Here is a 24,154-nt window from a genome sequence, read left to right on the forward strand (position 1 = left end):
ACTCCAATTCAAATTTCCGATAATCCATTTTTGAACCCGACCTCAATTGAGAATCCGGAGAATATTCAGGGACGATTCATAGATCCTGAACCATTAATTTTTCCTCCGGAACCACCAATCATTCAAACAGAGATTGTTGAGGAACGAACCATTAAATCAGAATCCTCTAGTGATTCAGATTCAACAAATTCAATCATGGAGAATCTGGAACCTCTAAGTATGGAAGACCGAATGAGAGCTAAACGCACTGGCCAAGGTCATGCAATTACTCATCCAGACATTAATGCGCCAGATTATGAAATCAAAGGACAAATTCTACACATGGTAATAAATCAATGCCAATTTAGTGGTGCGCCGAAGGAAGATCCAAATGAACATCTTTGTACCTTTAATAGGATCTGCACACTATTTAAAATCCGAGAAGTTGAGGATGAACAGATATATCTCATGTTATTTCCCTGGACTTTAAAGGGAGAAGCCAAAGATTGGTTGGAATCGTTACCTGAAGGGGCGATTGATACATGGGACATTTTAGTTGAAAAATTTCTTAAACAATTCTTTCCGGCATCTAAAGTCGTAAGACTTCAAGGAGAAATTGTTACATTCACACAGAAGCCAAATGAAACTCTATATGAGGCATGGACCAGATTTGAAAAGTTATTGAGAGGATGTCCGCAACATGGTTTAGACACTTGTCAAATAGTACAAATATTCTACCAAGGATGCGACATCACTACAAGGAAAGACATCGATATAGCAGCTGGTGGTTCCATTATGAAGAAAACCGAAACTGATGCTTATAAAATTATTGATAACACTGCTTCCCACTCACATGAGTGGCACCAAGAAAAAGATATCGTTAGATCATCTAAAGCAGCTAGAGCCGATTCTAACCATGACTTAGATTCCATTTCCGCAAAGATAGATGCTGTCGAGAGACGAATGGAAAAGATGACTAAAGATATACACTCAATACGAATTAGTTGTGAGCAGTGTGGAGGACCACATTTGACAAAAGATTGTCTCAGCATTGAACTAACAATGGAACAAAGAGAGAATGTTTCATATCTAAACCAAAGGCCTGGAAATAATTATCAGAATAATTATCAATCGCCAAGACCAATTTACAATCAAAACCAGAATTATAACCGAAATGTTCCATACAACAACCAACAAGGTCCTAGTAATCAACAAGTATCCAATAATACTTACAATCAGCAAAGACCTAATTTTCAAAACAAACTACAACAAACCGATGCTAAAAAGCCAAATTTAGAAGATATGATGACAAAGCTAGTTGAAACTCAAATGCAGTTTTTCACATCTCAGAAACAAACTAATGAACAAAATGCTCAAGCATTTAGAAATCAACAAGCTTCTATTCAAAATTTGGAATAAGAAGTAAGTAACCTAGTAAGGTTAATAGGTGAAAGAAAACCGGGAAGTCTACCTAGTGATACAAATGCTAACCCCCGGAATGAAACAGCTAAAGCTATTACCACAAGAAGTGGTACAACACTCAAACCACCTGAAATACCTGTAATTTCTGATGAAGATATTCCTACTCCGTAAGAACCACAACCTAAGCAAGATAAGGAAAAAGAACCGGTAGTTGAAAAAGTTAATGAAGATAACACAGTTAAGGATAAACCTTATGTTAAGCCATACCAACCACCACTTCCTTACCCGAGTAAAATGAAAAAAGAGAAGCTTGAAGCCGAGCAATCCAAATTCTTGGATATGTTTAAACAGATAAATGTAAATCTTCCTTTCATTGATGTAATTTCAGGAATACCTAGATATGCTAAATTTCTGAAAGATTTAATCACAAATAGAAAGAAAATGGAAGAACTCTCGGCTGTTACTATGAATGCTAATTGTTCAGCAGTGCTGTTGAATAAGATACCAAAAAAACTATCTGATCCAGGAAGTTTCACAATTCCATGTTTTCTGGGTAGTCTTAGTTCAATAGAAGCATTGACAGACTTAGGTGCTAGTATAAATTTAATGCCGTATTCACTATACACTAAACTAGACCTTGGAGAATTGAAACCAACAAGAATAAGCATACAACTAGCCGATCGATCAATAAAATATCCTAGAGGGATAATGGAGAACATGCTAGTTAAAGTTGGTACTTTAGTATTTCCAGTAGATTTTGTTGTTCTGGATATGGAAGAAGATTCTCAAGTTCCTCTCATATTAGGAAGACCATTCTTAAATACGGCTAAAGCAATGATAGACGTGTTTGGTAAGAAACTGACCCTAAGTATAGAGGACGAGAGTGTTACCTTTTCAGTTGATAGAGCAATGCAACAACCACAATCTGCAGATGATACATGTTATTATATTCAAACTATAGATTCACATGCAGAATTGTTAGAAGAATTTTCAGAATTACAAGGAACAGGAGAATGTTCTTTAGGAGAAGGTACTGAACCAATTGATGAAACTGAAATGTTAGCTACACTATAGCTAATGGATATGAACCAACAACAGAAGAAATTCAAATGCTAAAAGAAGAAAACAGATATCGATATAAATCATCGATAAAAGAACCTCCGACATTAGAGTTAAAGCCACTTCCAAACTATTTAGAATACGCTTATTTACATGGTGAATCTGAATTACCTGTAATAATATCGTCTTCTCTTACTGAAAATGAAAAATCTCAACTCATTTCTGTGTTGAAAGCTCATAAACCAGCCATTGCATGGAAGATTCATGATATTAAAGGAATAAGTCCTTCGTATTGCACACATAAAATCCTTATGGAAGAAGGTCATAAAACGTATGTGCAATGCCAACGAAGACTAAATCCTAATATGCAAGATGTAGTTAAGAAAGAAATTATTAAACTGCTTGATGCAGGTTTAATTTATCCAATTTCTGATAGTCCATGGGTAAGCCCAGTTCAATGCGTGCCTAAGAAGGGTGGCATGACTGTCATTACAAATGAGAAAAATGAGCTTATTCCTACTAGGACTGTAACAGGATGGCGTGTTTGTATTGATTATAGAAAATTAAATGACGCCACCAAAAAAGATCACTTTCCCTTACCTTTTATTGATCAATTGTTGGAAAGATTAGCCGGAAATAGTTACTATTGTTTTCTTGATGGTTTTTCCGGATATTTTTAAATTCCAATAGCACCCGAAGACCAAGAGAAATCCATGTTCACGTGCCCTTATGGTACTTTTGCTTACAAACGCATGCCATTTGGACTTTGCAACACCCCTGCAACCTTTCAAAGGTGCATGATGGCGATTTTTCACGACATGATAGAAGAATGCATGGAAGTTTTCATGGATGACTTTTCAGTCTTCGGTGATACATTTGTATCATGTTTAGTTAATCTTGAACAAATGCTTATTAGATGCGAACAATCAAATCTAGTACTTAATTGGGAGAAATGCCATTTCATGGTTAAAGAAGGCATCGTTCTTGGACATAAAATTTTAAAGGAAGGAATTGAAGTGGATAGAGCTAAAGTAGATGTAATTGCTAAACTTCCACATCCCACCAATGTTAGAGGAGTTAGGAGTTTTCTAGGGCATGCCGGTTTTTACCGACGCTTCATAAAAGATTTTTCTAAAATTGCCACTCCTATGAATAAACTCCTAGAAAAGGATGCTCCATTCATCTTTTCAGATGAATGTATCAAATCTTTTAATATTCTTAAAGAGAAACTCACTAATGCGCCGATCATGATAATACCAAATTGGAATCTACCGTTTGAACTTATGTGCGATGCAAGTGATTTTGCAATGGGAGCCATTTTAGGACAAAGGATTGAAAAAAGATTTCAACCTATATATTATGCCAGTAAGATGTTACAAGGAGCACAAACGAATTACACAACTACTGAAAAAGAACTCCTTGCTATTGTCTTTGCTTTTGACAAATTTCGATCATATCTCGTTCTAGCTAAAACGGTGGTCTATACTGACCATTCTGCTCTTAGATACCTATTTTCGAAACAAGATGCTAAACCAAGATTAATCCGTTGGATCTTACTCTTACAAGAGTTTGATATTGAAATCTGAGATAAAAGAGGAACAGAAAATCTCGCCGCTGATCATCTTTCTCGTCTTGAAAATCCCGAATTATAAGTTCTAAATGAATCGGCCATACAAGACAACTTTCCTGATGAATATCTATTGAAGATAGATTATAATGAAATTCCATGGTTTGCAGACTATGCAAACTACTTAGTATGTGGATTCCTTGAAAAAGGATTATCGTACCAAAAACGAAAGAAATTCTTCAGTGATATAAAACACTATTTATGGGAAGATCCACATTTGTTTAAAAGTTGTCCAGATGGAATAATACGACGATGTGTATTCGGAGATGAAGCCAATCAAATCTTAAACCATTGTCACACAGGACCAACAGGAGGGCATTATGGGCCTCAACTAACAGCAAGAAAAGTTTATGATGCTGGATTCTATTGGCCTACAATTTACAAAGACGCACACCTTCTTTGCAAATCCTGTGATGCTTGTCAAAGGGCCGGAAAAATAAGTCAACGTGATGAAATGCCACAAAATGTCATTCAAGTATGTGAAGTATTTGACATTTGGGGTATTGACTTTATGGGTCCATTTCCAAAATCTCATAATAATCTCTACATTCTCGTTGCCATTGATTATGTATCTAAATGGGCGGAAGCACAAGCTCTCCCAACTAACGATGCATGAGTTGTAGTCAACTTTTTAAAACGTCTTTTTGCAAGGTTTGGAACACCGAAAGCTTTAATAAGTGATCGGGGAACTCATTTTTGTAATAATCAACTTGAGAAAGTTCTCAAAAGATATGGAGTAACTCATAAAATCTCCACCGCTTATCATCCACAAACAAGTGGACAAGTTGAAAATACCAACTGAGCTTTAAAACGTATTCTAGAGAAAACCGTAGGATCAAATCCGAAGGAATGGTCCATAAAATTGGAGGATGCACTCTGGGCTTTTAGAACAGCCTACAAAACTCCAATTGGAACCACACCTTTTAGACTCGTTTATGGAAAAGCATGTCATCTTCCAGTAGAAATTGAACACAAAGCATTTTGGGCTTTGAAGACATGTAATCTTGATTTACATGAAGCCGGACGTCTACGATTAAGTCAACTAAACGAATTAGAAGAATTAAGACAAGAAGTATACGAAAATTCGTTAATCTATAAGGAAAGAACAAAGAAATGGCATGATAAAAGAATCAGAAGTTCAAAAGAATTTAAAGAAGGAGACAGAGTTCTTCTTTTCAATTCACGATTCAAGCTATTTCCTGGAAAATTGAAATCAAGATGGTCTGGACCATTTATAGTCAAAAGAGTTTTTCCATACAGAACAGTAGAGTTAATAAATTCAAATGGGATTGAATTTAAGGTTAATGGTCACAGAGTTAAACATTACATAGATAGTCCGATGGAAGTTGACAACGAAGTTAATCACAATTTCAACACCACAGCTAACTAAGTGTGGGGAGAATCAAGTCTTTAAAGGATAATATGTATTTCTGTTAAAGTTAGATTTTCTGTTTTCGTGTAGTTCTCGAAAATGGAACCCGAATGGTCTTTCCCTAGCAGACCCTAAAGAACTAGTCTTCTCCCCCCATTCTGAATTTTTATTTTTTTTAGGTTTTTTCGAAATGAAGACTTCCTGTGAATTAAACCATGGTCTAATGCTACACGCTTTGATCACTAAACGTAATAATGACACACTTCCAAGTGAAATAGTATCATTAATCAGAGGTAAATTGGACGGAGTAAGAAAAGAATCCAGATGCGAAGATAATAAGTTACAATTTGGTAAAGGAAAATCAAAATCTGCAGTGAAAAGGAGAGCACGACACCTTGAAAAATGTCACAAATGCGGAAAATGGTCACACGAAGGTAAATGTTCAAATAATCAAACCTATTCAAACACCGAATTTGTTACTTTATGCAGAGATGGACCGTTCATATGTTTAGTAGAAAAAACGTTAAATGCTCGAGGTTACGCCTATGTAGCCATGGAAAACCAATTAGTCCGACTATCTTATGAGTGGACTAGAGCATATCACTAAGAAATATATTTCACAGGTAAGTTTGTACAGTTTTTATTTTTATTTTTATTTTTTTTAACCTTTTGATAATAAACGCTAATTTGTTCGCTATAAAGTATTAAATTGGTATTCGATAAAATTAGGTCTTGCGACCGAAATTATTGATATCATTCAAAAATTTATTACATCACTGTGAAATTTAACGTTTATTCTTAAGGTATAAATATCTTTAATCAATCAACCCAAAATATTTCAAAAATTCGTCATGAGTTAAATTAGGTCATGGAACCGAAATTACTTTACCGAAAAGAGGGGCGCATATTTTTGATAATATTTGATTGATTAAAGTGGAATAAAAGCCAAAAAGATTTTTAATTTTATTTTTACCATGTTTTTAAAATTAATATATAAATCTTAAATTGATATTGTAAACTTTTTAAATCAATATATTTAAAATTATATATATTTAAAAAATTAATATTTTTAATATAAGTTTGTATGTATAAAAACAAAAATATAATTTAAGTTTGGTGTGAATTTTTAATTTTATGCATTTTAAATTTAAGTTTGGTGTGAATTTAAAAACAAAAATTTACTTTATTTCGCTAAGTTAAAAATATGATTTTTAAAATTCGTCGTGAGTTGAAGACTAGGTCTTTGAACCGAAATTGCTTTACCCGAGGGCGGGACGAGAACTTTATTATTATTATTTTTAATCTTATTGAATTAAAGTATGCCAAAAACATTAAAAAAAAACCAAAAGATCTTTACTTTTAAAAACCGCGCTTTGAATTGACAAATTTTAAAATTTTGTCGAGGGACGGACTAAGACATCGATCCGAATCGCCCTCATTCTAAAAAGAAACAAATTTTTAAAATTTTATTAATTTTATGTTTTATAAAGTATAAGGTTTTAAAAAAAAAAAACTGAAAATCACTGTAGCCGGCACCCCATGCGATCGCATGGGATTTATACTTCAACCTCAAGCGATCGCATGAGGCTGAAAATTTGGCCAGAAACAAAAGCAGTCGACTGTCTGCTCTTTACACCAACACACACACAACATATACGAAAATACTCCCAAATCACCTCTAAAATTCTCATTTTTCACCGTAATTCGTCATTTTTCTTGCTCTAATCATGCCTAGATTCTCATTCTTCAGCAAAAAGGTAAAAATTATACCCCTAAACTCATAAATTTGCTAGTTTTTGTGATAATTACCAATATTTTACCTAATGCAATTTTGTTAATTTCTAGTGTAATTAGTGATAAATTGTTAGTATTTTATGCATGTATAACCTAGATTGATGCTATTTAACATGATTTGAAGCCAAAAACTTCAAAAATTTTAGAAATCTAGGGTTTGTGTTCTTGAGCAATTTGGGGCTTTTTGATATAAACAGGTTATGACCGATTTTTGTCATGAATTATTGCTAAATTGAGTAATGTAACATGTTTAGGTAGTTAAATGATCCAAACATTGATCCTAAACATGATTTTTGGAGATTAAAGTGGACTTTTTAGTCCAAAATTCACGAACTTGATTAATTTGATATAATTGCCAATTGAGACTTGTTTAATTGTTAGTAATGACTATTTTGACATGTTATTTGAGTTAAATGCTTATGAACTTTGTCTACATTTTCATATGTGCTTATTTGAAAAAGTGTAGAATTGTGAAAAATTGTGAAAATGTGTATAAGTTTAATTTTGATTTATGTAACGACCCAACCCGTTAACCATCCGAAAACGTGCCACAAAAAAAAATTCTGAAACAGTTGATCTGGACGGCATCCAAAAGCTTGGACGGCGTCCAGCTCTTAAGACTGGGACGGCGTCCAGACATCTGGGACGGCGTCCAGATGTACTAAAACATTCTGATCAGTTTTTCGAACTCACGCGGGCGAAAACCCGCTTCCCGACACTTTTAAACCAAAACACTTTCACAATATATTACAATAGTTTAAACTAAGAGTTTTTCACAATAAAAACCGAGTTTTACGACACCGGGCCCACATCGACCCAAAATACCATAAGTGACTATTTCGACCCATTAGTTTATACAAAAACATAGACCGAGCATGGGATTGGGGACACGATATCCAATCCTAATCAAATCCAAAAGCAAGTCTTCTAAAGAAACTACGCAAGTCCACTCGTCCCCGCGCTTACCCGAGCCACCGTATCCGTGCAATCTATAAAAATGTAAACAACGAGAGTGTAGTGACCCGAACTTTTCCATGTTTATATATATTAATTGAGATTGATATTTACATGATTAAATGTTTCCAACATGTTAAGCAATCAAACTTGTTAAGATTTGATTAATTGAAATATGTTTCATATAGACAATTGACCACCCAAGTTGACCGGTGATTCACGAACGTTAAAACTTGTAAAAACTATATGATGACATATATATGGATATATATATATATATACATATATATATATATATATATATATATATATATATATATATATATATATATATATATATATATATATATATATATATATAGTTAACATGATACTATGATAAGTAAACATATCATTAAGTATATTAACAATGAACTACATATGTAAAAACAAGACTACTAACTTAATGATTTTTAAACGAGACATATATGTAACGATTATCGTTGTAAAGACATTTAATGTATATATATCATATTAAGAGATATTCATACATGATAATATCATGATAATATAATAATTTAAAATCTCATTTGATATTATAAACATTGGGTTAACAACATTTAACAAGATCGTTAACCTAAAGGTTTCAAAACAACACTTACATGTAACGACTAACGATGACTTAACGACTCAGTTAAAATGTATATACATGTAGTGTTTTAATATGTATTTATACACTTTTGAAAGACTTCAATACACTTATCAAAATACTTCTACTTAACAAAAATGCTTACAATTACATCCTCGTTCAGTTTCATCAACAATTCTACTCGTATGCACCCGTATTCGTACTCGTACAATACACAGCTTTTAGATGTATGTACTATTGGTATATACACTCCAATGATCAGCTCTTAGCAGCCCATGTGAGTCACCTAACACATGTGGGAACCATCATTTGGCAACTAGCATGAAATATCTCATAAAATTACAAAAATATGAGTAATCATTCATGACTTATTTACATGAAAACAAAATAACATATCCTTTATATCTAATCCATACACCAACGACCAAAAACACCTACAAACACTTTCATTCTTCAATTTTATTCATCTAATTGATCTCTCTCAAGTTCTATCTTCAAGTTCTAAGTGTTCTTCATAAATTCTACAAGTTCTAGTTACATAAAATCAAGAATACTTTCAAGTTTGCTAGCTCACTTCCAATCTTGGAAGGTGATCATCCAACCTCAAGAAATCTTTGTTATATATAGTAGGTTATCTTTCTTATTCAAGGTAATATTCATATTCAAACTTTAATTCAATTTCTATAACTATAAACTATCTTAATTCGAGTAAAAATCTTACTTGAACTTGTTTTTGTGTCATGATCCTACTTCAAGAACTTTCAAGCCATCCAAGATCCTTTGAAGCTAGATCATTTCTTGTCACTTCCAGTAGGTTTATCTATTAAACTTTAGGTAGTAATGATGTTCATAACATCATTCGATTCATATATATAAAACTATCTTATTCGAAGGTTTAAACTCGTAATCACTAGAACATAGTTTAGTTAATTCTAAACTTGTTCGCAAACAAAAGTTAATCCTTCTAACTTGACTTTTAAAATTAACTAAACACATGTTCTATATCTATATGATATGCTAACTTAATGATTTAAAACCTGGAAACACGAAAAACACCGTAAAATCGGATTTACGCCGTCGTAGTAACACCGCGGGCTGTTTTGGGTTAGTTAATTAAAAACTATGATAAACTTTGATTTAAAAGTTGTTATTCTGAGAAAATGATTTTTATTATGAACATGAAACTATATCCAAAAATTATGGTTAAACTCAAAGTGGAAGTATGTTTTCTAAAATGGTCATCTAGACGTCGTTCTTTCGACTGAAATGACTACCTTTACAAAAATGACTTGTAACTTATTTTTCCGACTATAAACCTATACTTTTCTGTTTAGATTCATAAAACAGAGTTCAATATGAAACCAAAGCAATTTGATTCACTCAAAACGGATTTAAAATGAAGAAGTTATGGGTAAAACAAGATTGGATAATTTTTCTCATTTTGGCTACGTGAAAATTGGTAACAAATATATTCCAACCACAACTTAATCAACTTGTATTGTATATTATGTAATCTTGAGATACCATAGACACGTATACAATGTTTCGACCTATCATGTCGACACATCTATATATATTTCGGAACAACCATAGACACTCTATATGTGAATGTTGGAGTTAGCTATACAGGGTTGAGGTTGATTCCAAAATATGTATAGTTTGAGTTGTGATCAATACTGAGATACGTATACACTGGGTCGTGGATTGATTCAAGATAATATTTATCGATTTATTTCTGTATATCTAACTGTGGACAACTAGTTGTAGGTTACTAACGAGGACAGCTGACTTAATAAACTTAAAACATCAAAATATATTAAAAGTGTTGTAAATATATTTTGAACATACTTTGATATATATGTATATATTGTTATAGGTTCGTGAATCAAACAGTGGCCAAGTCTTGCTTCCCGACGAAGTAAAAATCTGTGAAAATGAGTTATAGTCCCACTTTTAAAATCTAATATTTTTGGGATGAGAATACATGCAGGTTTTATAAATGATTTACAAAATAGACACAAGTACGTGAAACTACATTCTATGGTTGAATTATCGAAATCGAATATGCCCCTTTTTATTAATTCTGGTAATCTAAGAATTAGGGAACAGACACCCTAATTGACGCGAATCCTAAAGATAGATCTATTGGGCCTAACAAACCCCATCCAAAGTACCGGATGCTTTAGTACTTCGAAATTTATATCATATCCGAAGGGTGTCCCGGAATGATGGGGATATTCTTATATATGCATCTTGTTAATGTCGGTTACCAGGTGTTCACCATATGAATGATTTTTATCTCTATGTATGGGATGTGTATTGAAATATGATATCTTGTGGTCTATTATTATGATTTGATATATATAGGTTAAACCTATAACTCACCAACATTTTTGTTGACGTTTTAAGCATGTTTATTCTCAGGTGATTATTAAAAGATTCCGCTGTCGCATACTTAAATAAGGACGAGATTTGGAGTCCATGCTTGTATGATATTGTGTAAAAACTGCATTCAAGAAACTTATTTTGTTGTAACATATTTGTATTGTAAACCATTATGTAATGGTCGTGTGTAAACAGGATATTTTAGATTATCATTATTTGATAATCTACGTAAAGCTTTTTAAACCTTTATTGATGAAATAAAGGTTATTGTTTGTTTTAAAATGAATGCAGTCTTTGAAAAACGTCTCATATAGAGGTCAAAACCTCGCAACGAAATCAATTAATATGGAACGTTTTTAATCAATAAGAACGGGACATTTCAGTTGGTATCCGAGCGTTGGTCTTAGAGAACCAGAATTTTGCATTAGTGTGTCTTATCGAGTTTGTTAGGATACATTAGTGAGTCTGGACTTCGACCGTGTTTACTTGAAAAATGATTGCTTAACAAATTTTGTTGGAAACTATATATTTTTAACATGTGAATATTATGTGATATATTAATCTCTTAACGCGTTTGATATTATGTGATAGATGTCTACCTCTAGAACAAGTCCCATTGACTCACCTAATAATAATGAAGAGTCAAATGTAAATTGGAATGATTCGTGGACTGATTCACAAGTTCCCGAAGAGGAACCGGAAGAAGAGTCGGAACCGGAAGAAGAATCGGAACCGGAAGAAGAATCGGAACCGGATGAAGAAATAGAACCGGTGGGGGAAATAATAAAACGGTTAAGTAAAAGAAAATCCTCAACCAACCGACCAAGGTTAATTATGGTCAATGGTGTTTCTGCCAAGGAAGCAAAATATTGGGAGGATTACCAATTCTCCGATGAATCGGATTCCGACGAAAATTCCGATGATGTTATAGAAATTACCCCAACTGAATTTAAAAAGGCAAAAGAAAATAATAAGGGAAAGGGCATAAAAATAGAGAAATCTAATTCCAACCCCGATGAACTTTATATGTATCGTCAACCCCCGAAGTCCTTAAGTTGTAACAATGACCCGGGAACCTCTAAACCACCAGGTTTTTCTAAACCAATGTGGATAACGACGGCTCGTATTAGGGGAACATCATATATCCCTAGAAACTTGGCAAAACGAATCAAAACCGAAGAAGAAGAAACAAGCGAGTCGGAATAAGATAGTTGTATTCGTGTGGTGTAATATAAGTAATATAGTGTGCTTATGCTTTATGATATATGTAAAAATTTCTTGTATTAATAAGTATTTTTTTTATGAATCTAACTCTTGTCTATTTTAAAGTATAAAAACACAAAATGGATAGACAACCCAATATTTTAAGAGACCTACCCTGAGACATGATTGATGAAATCTTGTCTAGAGTCGGTCAGAATTCTTCGGCACAACTATTTAAGGCGAGATCAGTTTGTAAGACATTCGAAGAACGTTCCAAGAATGCCTTGGTTTATAAAAGGCTTTCGTTCGAAAGATGGGGGATATCACATTGGGAAATCCATAAGTTAAGATGTGTTTACTTTGACGCATATATTGCGGGGAACCCAAATGCTATTTTACGCAATGGGTTAAGAAATTATTTTGACTCAATATATCCGAATATTGGACTTCGTGATTTAGAAAAAGCGGCTAACATGCAACATAAAGAAGCATGTTATGCTTACGGATTAGTAATGTTCGCTTCTCACCAAAGTGAGAACAAGAACATTGGGCTACAACTATTAAACAAAACGTTCCCACAAGTGACGGAGTCGGTAATTGGGGTAAGAAATGAGGTTTTTAGATTGTTACGGGACTGTTGGACATTACGTAACCCTCGTCCCTTTGACGACGTTACAACACGCTGTCTTATCAACGGCCATAACGGTTATGTTCCACAAGACCAAGGATGGGAAGTAATCCTAGTAAAACCAGAATGCATGACTTGTTTCTGGACGTATGAATTACGTGTCTTTATTGCCTTTGCTGAACGACTTGTGTACTAGCTAGAATTATCTTCACAACCATCTTGTATCAAATTTATTGTGTGCTATATTTCATGCTATATGTAAAATAAGCGGTATTGTAAGTTTGTAAAATATTGTGTAAAAGTTTGAACGCGAAATATTATTATAATCAGTTTTTCATATAGAATTGTAGTAGTTGAATTGTATATTAGCTACTAAGTATGAACTTAACGGGTAGGTACTACCCGAATTTAAACTTATAAAATGCTAATATGAAGAAAAAGCTTTTATAAATGAGTTCATATTATGCTACGAAATACTATTAACTACTCTTAGTATTCTGTATGATTAACTTGTTCCATTTGACTATTTTGAAGGAAATGGCACCGACTACTCGACACACCGTGAATATGAATGAAGAGGAATTCCGTACTTTTCTAGCTTCAAACATAGCTGCAGTACAGGCTGCGCTACATACCAACAATAACCTTGGATCTAGCAGTACAGGAAATCGTGTAGGATGCACCTACAAAGAATTCACTGCCTGCAAACCTTTGGAATTTGATGGAACCGAAGGACCGATCGGATTGAAACGGTGGACCGAGAAGGTCGAATCGGTGTTTTCCATAAGTAAGTGTACTGAAGAGGACAAAGTGAAGTACGCTACGCATACCTTCACAGGTTCTGCATTAACATGGTGGAATACCTATCTAGAACAAGTGGGACAAGACGATGCGTACGCACTACCGTGGTCAGCATTCAAGCACTTGATGAACGAGAAGTACCGTCCCAGAACCGAGGTCAATAAGCTCAAGACAGAACTTAGAGGGTTACGAACCCAAGGATTTGATATTACCACGTACGAAAGACGATTCACAGAATTGTGCCTATTGTGTCCGGGAGCATTCGAAGATGAGGAAGAGAAGATCGACGCATTTGTGAAAGGATTACCGGAAAGAATCCAAGAAGATATAAGTTCACACGAGCCCGCCTCCATACAACAGGCATGTAGAATGGCTCACAAACTAGTGAACTAGATTGAAGAAAGAATTCAAGAACAGACTGCTGAAGAGGCCAATGTGAAGCAAGTCAAAAGAAAGTTGGAGGAAAACGGTGATAAGAATCACCAATACAACAACAACAGTAATTACAACAATAATCGCAACAATTATCCCAACAATCGCAACATCAATCGCAACTACAACAAACGGCCCAACAACAACAACAACTACAACAATCATCCCAACAACAATAATAATCGCAACAACAACAACAACAATCAGAAGCAGCTATGCCAAAGGTGTGAAAAGTATCACTCGGGGTTCTGCACCAAATTTTGCAACAAGTGTAAAAGAAATGGTCATAGTGCGGTGAAGTGTGAGGACTACGGACCAGGGGTTAATAGAACGAAAGGAACAAATGGTGTCGGAATGAGTAATGGCGGAGCAAGTAGTGTCGGAGCAAGTTATGCCAATGTAGTTTGTTATAAATGTCGAAAACCGGGCCACATTATTAGAAATTGCCCGAACCAGGAGAACACGAATGGATAAGGCAGCGGAAGAGTTTTCAATATTAATGCGGCAGAGGCACAGGAAGACCCGGAGCTTGTTACGGGTACGTTTCTTATTGACAATAAATCTGCTTATGTTTTATTTGATTCGGGTGCGGATAGAAGCTATATGAGTAGAGATTTTTGTGCTAAATTAAGTTGTCCATTGACGCCTTTGGATAATAAATTTTTACTCGAATTAGCAAATGGTAAATTAATTTCAGCAGATAATATATGTCGGAATCGAGAAATTAAACTGGTTAGCGAAACATTTAAGATTGATTTGATACCAGTAGAGTTAGGGAGTTTTGATGTGATAATCGGTATGGACTGGTTGAAAGAAGTGAAAGCAGAGATCGTTTGTTACAAAAATGCAATTCGCATTATACGAGAAAAAGGAAAACCCCTAATGGTGTACGGAGAAAAGGGCAACACGAAGCTACATCTTATTAGTAATTTGAAGGCACAAAAACTAATAAGAAAAGGTTGCTATGCTGTTCTAGCACACGTCGAGAAAGTACAAACTGAAGAAAAGAGCATCAATGATGTTCCCATTGCAAAAGAATTTCACGATGTATTTCCAAAAGAATTACCGGGATTACCCCCACATCGATCCGTTGAATTTCAAATAGATCTTGTTCCAGGAGCTGCACCAATAGCTCGTGCTCCTTACAGACTCGCACCCAGCGAGATGAAAGAACTGCAAAGCCAATTACAAGAACTTTTAGAGCGTGGTTTCATTCGACCAAGCACATCACCGTGGGGAGCTCCTGTTTTGTTTGTCAAGAAGAAAGATGGTACATTCAGGTTGTGTATCGACTACCGAGAGTTGAACAAACTTACCATCAAGAACCGCTACCCACTACTGAGAATCGACGACTTATTTGATCAACTATAAGGCTCGTCTGTTTATTCAAAGATTGACTTACGTTCCGGGTATCATCAAATGCGGGTGAAAGAAGATGATATTCCAAAGACTGCTTTCAGAACACGTTACGGTCATTACGAGTTTATGGTCATGCCGTTTGGTTTAACTAATGCACCAGCTGTGTTCATGGACCTTATGAATCGAGTGTGTGGACCATACCTTGACAAGTTTGTCATTGTTTTCATTGATGACATACTTATTTACTCAAAGAATGACCAAGAACACGGTGAACATTTGAGAAAGGTGTTAGAAGTATTGAGGAAGGAAGAATTGTACGCTAAGTTTTCAAAGTGTGCATTTTGGTTGGAAGAAGTTCAATTCCTCGATCACATAGTGAACAAAGAAGGTATTAAGGTGGATCCGGCAAAGATAGAAACTGTTGAAAAGTGGAAAACCCCGAAAACTCCGAAACACATACGCCAGTTTTTAGGACTAGCTAGTTACTACAGAAGGTTCATCCAAGACTTTTCCAGAATAGCAAAACCCTTGACTGCATTAACGCATAAAGGGAAGAAATTTGAATGGAATGATGAACAAGAGAAAGCGTTTCAGTTATTGAAGAAAAAGCTAACTACGGCACCTATATTGTCATTGCCTGAAGGGAATGATGATTTTGTGATTTATTGTGACGCATCAAAGCAAGGTCTCGGTTGTGTATTAATGCAACGAACGAAGGTGATTGCTTATGCGTCTAGACAATTGAAGATTCACGAACAAAATTATACGACGCATGATTTGGAATTAGGCGCGGTTGTTTTTGCATTAAAGACTTGGAGGCACTACTTATATGGGGTCAAAAGTATTATATATACCGACCACAAAAGTCTTCAACACATATTTAATCAGAAACAACTGAATATGAGGCAGCGTAGGTGGATTGAATTATTGAATGATTACGACTTTGAGATTCGTTACCACCCGGGGAAGGCAAATGTGGTAGCCGATGCCTTGAGCAGGAAGGACAGAGAACCCATTCGAGTAAAATCTATGAATATAATGATTCATAATAACCTTACTACTCAAATAAAGGAGGCGCAACAAGGAGTTTTAAAAGAGGGAAATTTAAAGGATGAAATACCCAAAGGATCGGAGAAACATCTTAATATTCGGGAAGACGGAACCCGGTATAGGGCTGAAAGGATTTGGGTACCAAAATTTGGAGATATGAGAGAAATGGTACTTAGAGAAGCTCATAAAACCAGATACTCAATACATCCTGGAACGGGGAAGATGTACAAGGATCTCAAGAAACATTTTTGGTGGCCGGGTATGAAAGCCGATGTTGCTAAATACGTAGGAGAATGTTTGACGTGTTCTAAGGTCAAAGCTGAGCATCAGAAACTATCAGGTCTACTTCAACAACCCGAAATCCCGGAATGGAAATGGGAAAACATTACCATGGATTTCATCACTAAATTGCCAAGGACTGCAAGTGGTTTTGATACTATTTGGGTAATAGTTGATCGTCTCACCAAATCAGCACACTTCCTACCAATAAGAGAAGATGACAAGATGGAGAAGTTAGCACGACTGTATTTGAAGGAAGTCGTCTCCAGACATGGAATACAAATCTCTATTATCTCTGATAGGGATGGCAGATTTATTTCAAGATTTTGGCAGACATTACAGCAAGCATTAGGAACTCGTCTAGACATGAGTATTGCCTATCATCCACAAACTGATGGGCAGAGCGAAAGGACGATACAAACGCTTGAAGACATGCTACGAGCATGTGTTATTGATTTCGGAAACAGTTGGGATCGACATCTACCGTTAGCAGAATTTTCCTACAACAACAGCTACCATTCAAGCATTGAGATGGCGCCGTTTGAAGCACTTTATGGTAGAAAGTGCAGGTCTCCGATTTATTGGAGTGAAGTGAGGGATAGACAGATTACGGGTCCGGAGATTATACAAGAAACTACAGAGAAGATCATCCAAATTCAACAACGGTTGAAAACCGCCCAAAGTCGACAAAAGAGCTACGCTGACATTAAAATAAAAGATATAGAATTTGAAATTGGAGAGATGGTCATGCTTAAAGTTGCACCTTGGAAAGGCGTGGTTCGATTTGGTAAACGAGGGAAATTAAATCCAAGGTATATTGGACCATTCAAAATTATTGATCGTGTCGGACCAGTAGCTTACCGACTTGAGTTACCTCAACAACTCGCAGCTGTACATAACACTTTCCACGTCTCGAATTTGAAGAAATGTTTTGCTAAAGAAGATCTCACTATTCCATTAGATGAAATCCAAATCAACGAAAAACTTCAATTCATCGAAGAACCCGTCGAAATAATGGATCGTGAGGTTAAAAGACTTAAGCAAAACAAGATACCAATTGTTAAGGTTCGATGGAATGCTTGTAGAGGACCCGAGTTCACCTGGGAGCATGAAGATCAGATGAAGAAGAAATACCCGCATCTATTTCCAGAAGATTCGTCAACACCTTCAACAGCTTAAAATTTCGGGACGAAATTTATTTAACGGGTAGGTACTGTAGTGACCCGAACTTTTCCATGTTTATATATATTAATTGAGATTGATATTTACATGATTAAATGTTTCCAACATGTTAAGCAATCAAACTTGTTAAGACTTGATTAATTGAAATATGTTTCATATAGACAATTGACCACCCAAGTTGACCGGTGATTCACGAACGTTAAAACTTGTAAAAACTATATGATGACATATATATGGATATATATATGATGTTATGCGAGGTGTATATAAAATAGCTTTATATTTTACTAGGAAAAACTATTAAATACGATACAATTTTACACAAGATATTTATTTATTTATAGAATGGATATACTTAAACCTTGCTACAACACTTATAGGCAGTGTACCTAATCGTACAGTAGTGTAGTTTTTAGTAAGTCCGGTTCGTTCCACAGGGAAATCTTTAAACAAAGCTCAACGCTATATTAGTTTACTTTTATAAAAATACAAATATATATATAAGTAATATTATCATTATAAAGGGGGGTTTTTACCGTTTAATGACCGGTTTGTCGATTTTAAGATTTTAGTCGCAGTTAAAACCTAATGTAAAATATTAAATAAATAAAAGACTTAAATTAAAACTTAAAGTAAATAACGATAATGAAATTGCGAATAATAAAAGTGCGATAAAATAAACTTGCGATAATTAAAAAGTACGATAATTAAAAGTGCGATTAAATAACAATAAATAAAAGTGCGATAATTAGAAGTGCAATTAAATATAAAATAAAGGAAATTAAATATGAAATAAAAGAATTATGCTTATTTAAACTTCCGTAATCATGATGTTTGACGTGTTGATTTTAGTTTTATGCCCATGGGTTAATTGTCCTTTGTCCTGGATTATTCAATATGTCCGTCTGGTTTTTGTCCATAACAGTCCATCAGTCATAAATATAAAGTGCGAGTGTCCTCGTCAAATTATTATTATACCCGAAGTTAAATATTCCAACTAATTGGGGATTCGAATTGTAACAAGGTTTTAATACTTTGTTTAATGAATACACCAGGTTATCGACTGCGTGTAAACCAAGGTTTTACTACTTTGTTAACAATTACACCAATTACCCTTGAATGTAATTTCACCCCTGTTTTAATTATTCTAGTGGCTATTAATCCATTCCCGTGTCCGGTTAAATGAACGATTATTCGTACATATAAATACCCCGCCCATCGTGTCCGATTGAGTGTATATGGTAATTTATAGGGATGCCCAATTGTAAATCTTTATATTAACATTAACAAACTTTCATTTAGTTAAACAAATATAAAGCCCATTAATAGCCCATAGTCTAATTTCCACAAGTGTCGTTCTTTTGTCCAAACCCCAATTATGGTACAAAGCCCAATTACCCAATTTTAGTAATTAGCCCAACATCATGATTACTTCGTTTTAAATAAGAATAATAATAACTTAGCTACGAGACATTAATATAAAAAGGTTGAACATAACTTACAATGATTAAAAATAGCGTAGCGTTACACGGACAGAATTTCGACTTACACCCTTACAACATTCGCTAACATACCCTTATTATTAGAATTATAATTATAATTAAAATTAAAATATAAATTATATATATATATATATATATATATATATATCGTATATATGAGAGAAGAGAGAAATAGATTATCAAAAATGATCAGAATTCGGTTTGCTTTATAGCCAGAGTCGATTTTTGGGGCTCCGCGACTCGCGGTGAAAACCTCTTCAAACTCCGCGAGTCGCGGAGGTTACTTTTACAGCTCAGAGGAGTTTGGCTCTTTGTTTACCGACGGTTTATAATATATATATAATATATATATAATTAATATAATTAATTATATATTATATTATATTTATATACATAGTTAACTTGTAATTTTTAGTCCGTTGCGTCGAGCGTTAAGAGTTGACTCTGGTCCCGGTTCCGGATTTTCGAACGTCCTTGCGTACAATTTTATATTTTGTACTTTGCGTTTTGAATCTTGTACTCTTGTAATTTCGAGACGTTTCTTATCAATAATTGGAACCTTTTTGATTGTCTTTTGTACTTTTCAGCTTTTTGGTCGTTTGCGTCTTCAATTCGTCGAATCTGTCTTTTGTCTTCACCTTTTATTATTTAAACGAATATCACTTGTAAATAGAACAATTGCAACTAAAAGCTTGTCTTTCTTGAGGAATAATGCTATGAAATATATGTTCGTTTTTAGCATTATCAAATATTCCCACACTTGAGCGTTGCTTGTCCTCAAGCAATATCGTCTTGAAATACTAGAATCACTTCTTTATTCTTCACACTTTGTACATCAGTGATTTCTATACGGCGGTATAAACAATGGTAGTAACGATATGGTTTACAGTCCCACATGACTATAAAAATTTAGATCCATTAAGGAAATTGGATCTTTATGAAAACATTTGATCTTTTGAAAATTAAATCTAGTTTTTACCCTAGATAAGTTTTCCGGAATAACCCTTTACCGGTGTTTGCAAAATATTTTTGTGGGTTTGGTGGGTTTTAGATTTGAAAATTTTAGCTCAAAACTTGCGGTTTTGTGTCACCCACTTGCTAACCTTGTATTAGGAGAGCAACACGTCCAGTTTACTTGTTCCGTATATTACCTTTCGGCAAACTACCGTCCGGTTGTAAAGGAAAGCGTTGAACAAGCAACTGTTAAGGCAATGTCCCATGACATGCTTTTGATTATAGTCTATAACGTGTCGGACGCAATTACTATCCTTGGTAGGAGCAATAGTAAAGCTCACCCTTATAATTTTTCGGTCTGGCACAAGGTCCTGTCTTTGACCACTATGCAACCACCGTTCTTACGGTTGACACCCGATTTAGTTCAGGTGACCTAATGAATTCCAGGTGAATTCCTAGGATTTTACGTTCAATGGTAATGAACGCATTGAAAATAGGGCTTTCAGAAAACAAATCGGTTTGTAATTTTGATCAAAATATTTTCTCGTTTAAGCTCGAGTTTAGATATCATTGAATTCCATGAGTTTGTAATTCTCAATCTTTAAGGTCAATCTCTAGGATTGAGTAATATCAGTCTTAAAAGCTGATTTTTAATCTTTAAGGAGATTATCCTTTCTGGGGATCTGATTCATTAGTCTTATCAAGCTAATTTGCACGGTGCCCCCCCATTGTACGAGATAAATCCTTCTCATGGTTAGGATAAATCTGACCACTTGGCGACCCTGTTTAATGCTGAGGTCCGTGGATTTCCAGCTGATTTTAGTGATGACTTTTCTAGATTTTTCGTCAACCTACAGCTGGTCTGGACGGCAACTTCTTGACCTAAATCAAGAAGCGCGTGTCTTTTTCGGAAGACTTTACTTCCTTTTAATGATGGAATTGATTCAACGTGTAGATCCATCTCTTCTTTTCTTTCATCAGGTAAAACAGTTTAGTTTAGTCCAAAGCAAAAGTATTTTCAGTTATTTGTTACAGATATATGTGACATATGTTTAAGATAACTTGGTAAATTTTCCCACACTTGGCTTTTATTTTCCTTTTTATCGTCCTCTATTCCATTTTAAATGAATTTTGACATTTTAGTTTGTTTCTTAATTTATGTCCTTTCCGAGGTAACAATAATTTCGGTGTTAAAACCTAGTTTTATCGTTCATAAATATGTATAAACATGATTTTGAATTCATTTAATTGAAAATTTTGAAAAATTTTACTAGAATTGGGTAGTCAGTATATAAGACAAGGGCTGTTCTTTATTATCAGAGAGCACTAGATTCTAATACAACTACTGCTTTACTAGTATTTTTAATGGTAACCAAGTGTATAAAGTAAAATTTTTAAAATCCGAAAGAATTTAACCCCTTCCCACACTTAAGATCTTGCAATGCCCTCATTTGCAAGAAATTAGTAACAATTTAAATTATTGAGGGTGATTTGTGTGAAAATGATTAAATTTTTACCAAAGTTTCCAAATATATTGGCGTTTGTTTGCTGAATGATAAATGGTGCACATCATTTGTTCATTCCGTCTTGTTGTTATTTCACATATATTTCGCATCTTGTCGTCAAAATTAGTTGCTTTTGTTGAACTTAATGCCAGTCTTTGAAAATGCGTTGTTTTACCCTGTTGTGTACATAAGATAAACTGCAAACATATATACATATTTTTGAAGTTTGGTATATTACCCCACATTCAAAAATTATTAAAATCTAAGAATAAAAGTTAGATAATTATAAAAATGATTACAATATTAACAAAAATATTAAATGTATCAATAATTACAAATTACAAAATAAAAAAAAAATAAGTAAACTAAGGATGATATTGGTACCAATAGGGGTTCCAGGCATAACCATAAGTGCTATAGAATGCTTCGGCAGGGTCATACGTAGGATATGGTGGCTGCATCTCTATAGACCAAGGAGGGAAGATGGGTTTCGGTGTAGGAATATAGTTTCTACCTATATGTTGGCAATGAGCTATGATCTGGTTCTGATGAACTTGCCAATCTTCAAATGCTCTCTGTCTAGCATTTTCGTATTCCTGAGAAGCTATAAACCTATGCATTTCTTGCATCTCATTCCCCCCTCCTACATTACCTTGCTGCTGGTTTCTCTCCACCTGTGGATGTCTACCATGGTATCGTACTGCGGCGTTATTTCGCCTCTTCAAAACTTTCGCACCATGGTATACATTTAAACCTATAGTATCGCGGGGTTCCGGTTCTTCTACTAATAATCCCCCGACTTATATCCACACCGAGATATTCACCAATCAAAGTAATAAAAATACCACCTCCTATTATGCTATGTGGTCGCATCCACCGAACCATAGCTGATAAATAATAACCCACACAATATGGTATACTTACAGCGCTTTGTGGGTCTCGAATACACATATGGTAAAACAAATCCTGTTCATTTACTTTTTCTTTGTTCTTACCCCTTTGTGTAATCGAATTAGCTAAAAACCTATGTATCACTCTTAATTCGGCTCTATCTATATCCAAATAAGAGTAATTTCCCCCTTTGAAACGGTGATGGCTTGTCATTTGACTCCACACACCGTGTGTATCAAAATTCTCATCTATCTTTCTACCGTTTAGTATCAATCCTCTACAATCGGCAGACGCTAACTCCTCAGGCGTATATATACGTAAAGCCTGAGCCATGTCCAGTAAAGACATGTGGCGCATCGAACCGCCTAACAAAAATCTAATAAAAGAATGATCGGTTAAACTAGCTACCCGATCATTCAACTCTATACTACATAACAATTCTTCACACCATACTTTATATACAGGTCTACGTATGGTGAATAAACATATCCAGTCATTAAAAGAAGAATTACCATACCTCTGTACAAGTAATTCCCTAATTGGCCCGGCCAATTCTACAGCTTCTAAGGGTCCCCATTCTATGACCCTCGGTACCTCAACAACCTTGGAATGAAGAGTATGCAAACCCCGTTGATATTTTGGATAATCTATCCAAAGTCTGTCAAATCTCAGGTTCGGGTGCAACTCTTCCAAGTGCATATCAGAAAAGGTCATGACTGGATGAGGTATATCCTGCTTGTAGTAGTTATCCACCTCCTGTTGTTCCAAATTCTCAGCAGGAGCATTGCGGGCTTGGGATGAAGATTCACCCCTTTCATTCTGTGAAATAGATTTCTTAGTTATATGATCTATCCCATTCATAAGATAGTCGGTTTAATTGGTTTTCCATGGCTACATAGGCGTAACCTCGAGCATTCAGTATCTTTTCTTCTAAACATATGAACGGTCCGTCTCTGCATAAAGTAACAAATTCGGTATTTGAATAGGTTTGATTATTTGAACATTTACCTCCATGTGACCATTTTCCGCATTTGTGACATCGTTCTAAGTGTCGTGCTCTTCTTTTCGCTGCGGATTTTGATTTTCCTTTACCAAATTGTAACTTATTATCTTCGCATCTGGATTCTTTTCTAACTCCGTCCATTCTT

The 24,154-nt window shown here is 34.8% G+C and overlaps 1 non-coding gene across 1 annotated transcript; it reads right to left on the bottom strand.

Annotated features, from left to right (window-relative positions):
- Positions 1-579: 579 nt before the first annotated feature.
- LOC139895092 (small nucleolar RNA R71) lies at positions 580-686 on the bottom strand. The gene has a single exon (XR_011775560.1). It is a non-coding gene; the product is annotated as a small nucleolar RNA R71 (small nucleolar RNA).
- Positions 687-24,154: the final 23,468 nt, after the last annotated feature.

The sequence above is a fragment of the Rutidosis leptorrhynchoides genome, chromosome 2 (genome assembly GCF_046630445.1).
Source record: "Rutidosis leptorrhynchoides isolate AG116_Rl617_1_P2 chromosome 2, CSIRO_AGI_Rlap_v1, whole genome shotgun sequence".
NCBI classification, from domain to species: Eukaryota; Viridiplantae; Streptophyta; class Magnoliopsida; order Asterales; family Asteraceae; genus Rutidosis; species Rutidosis leptorrhynchoides.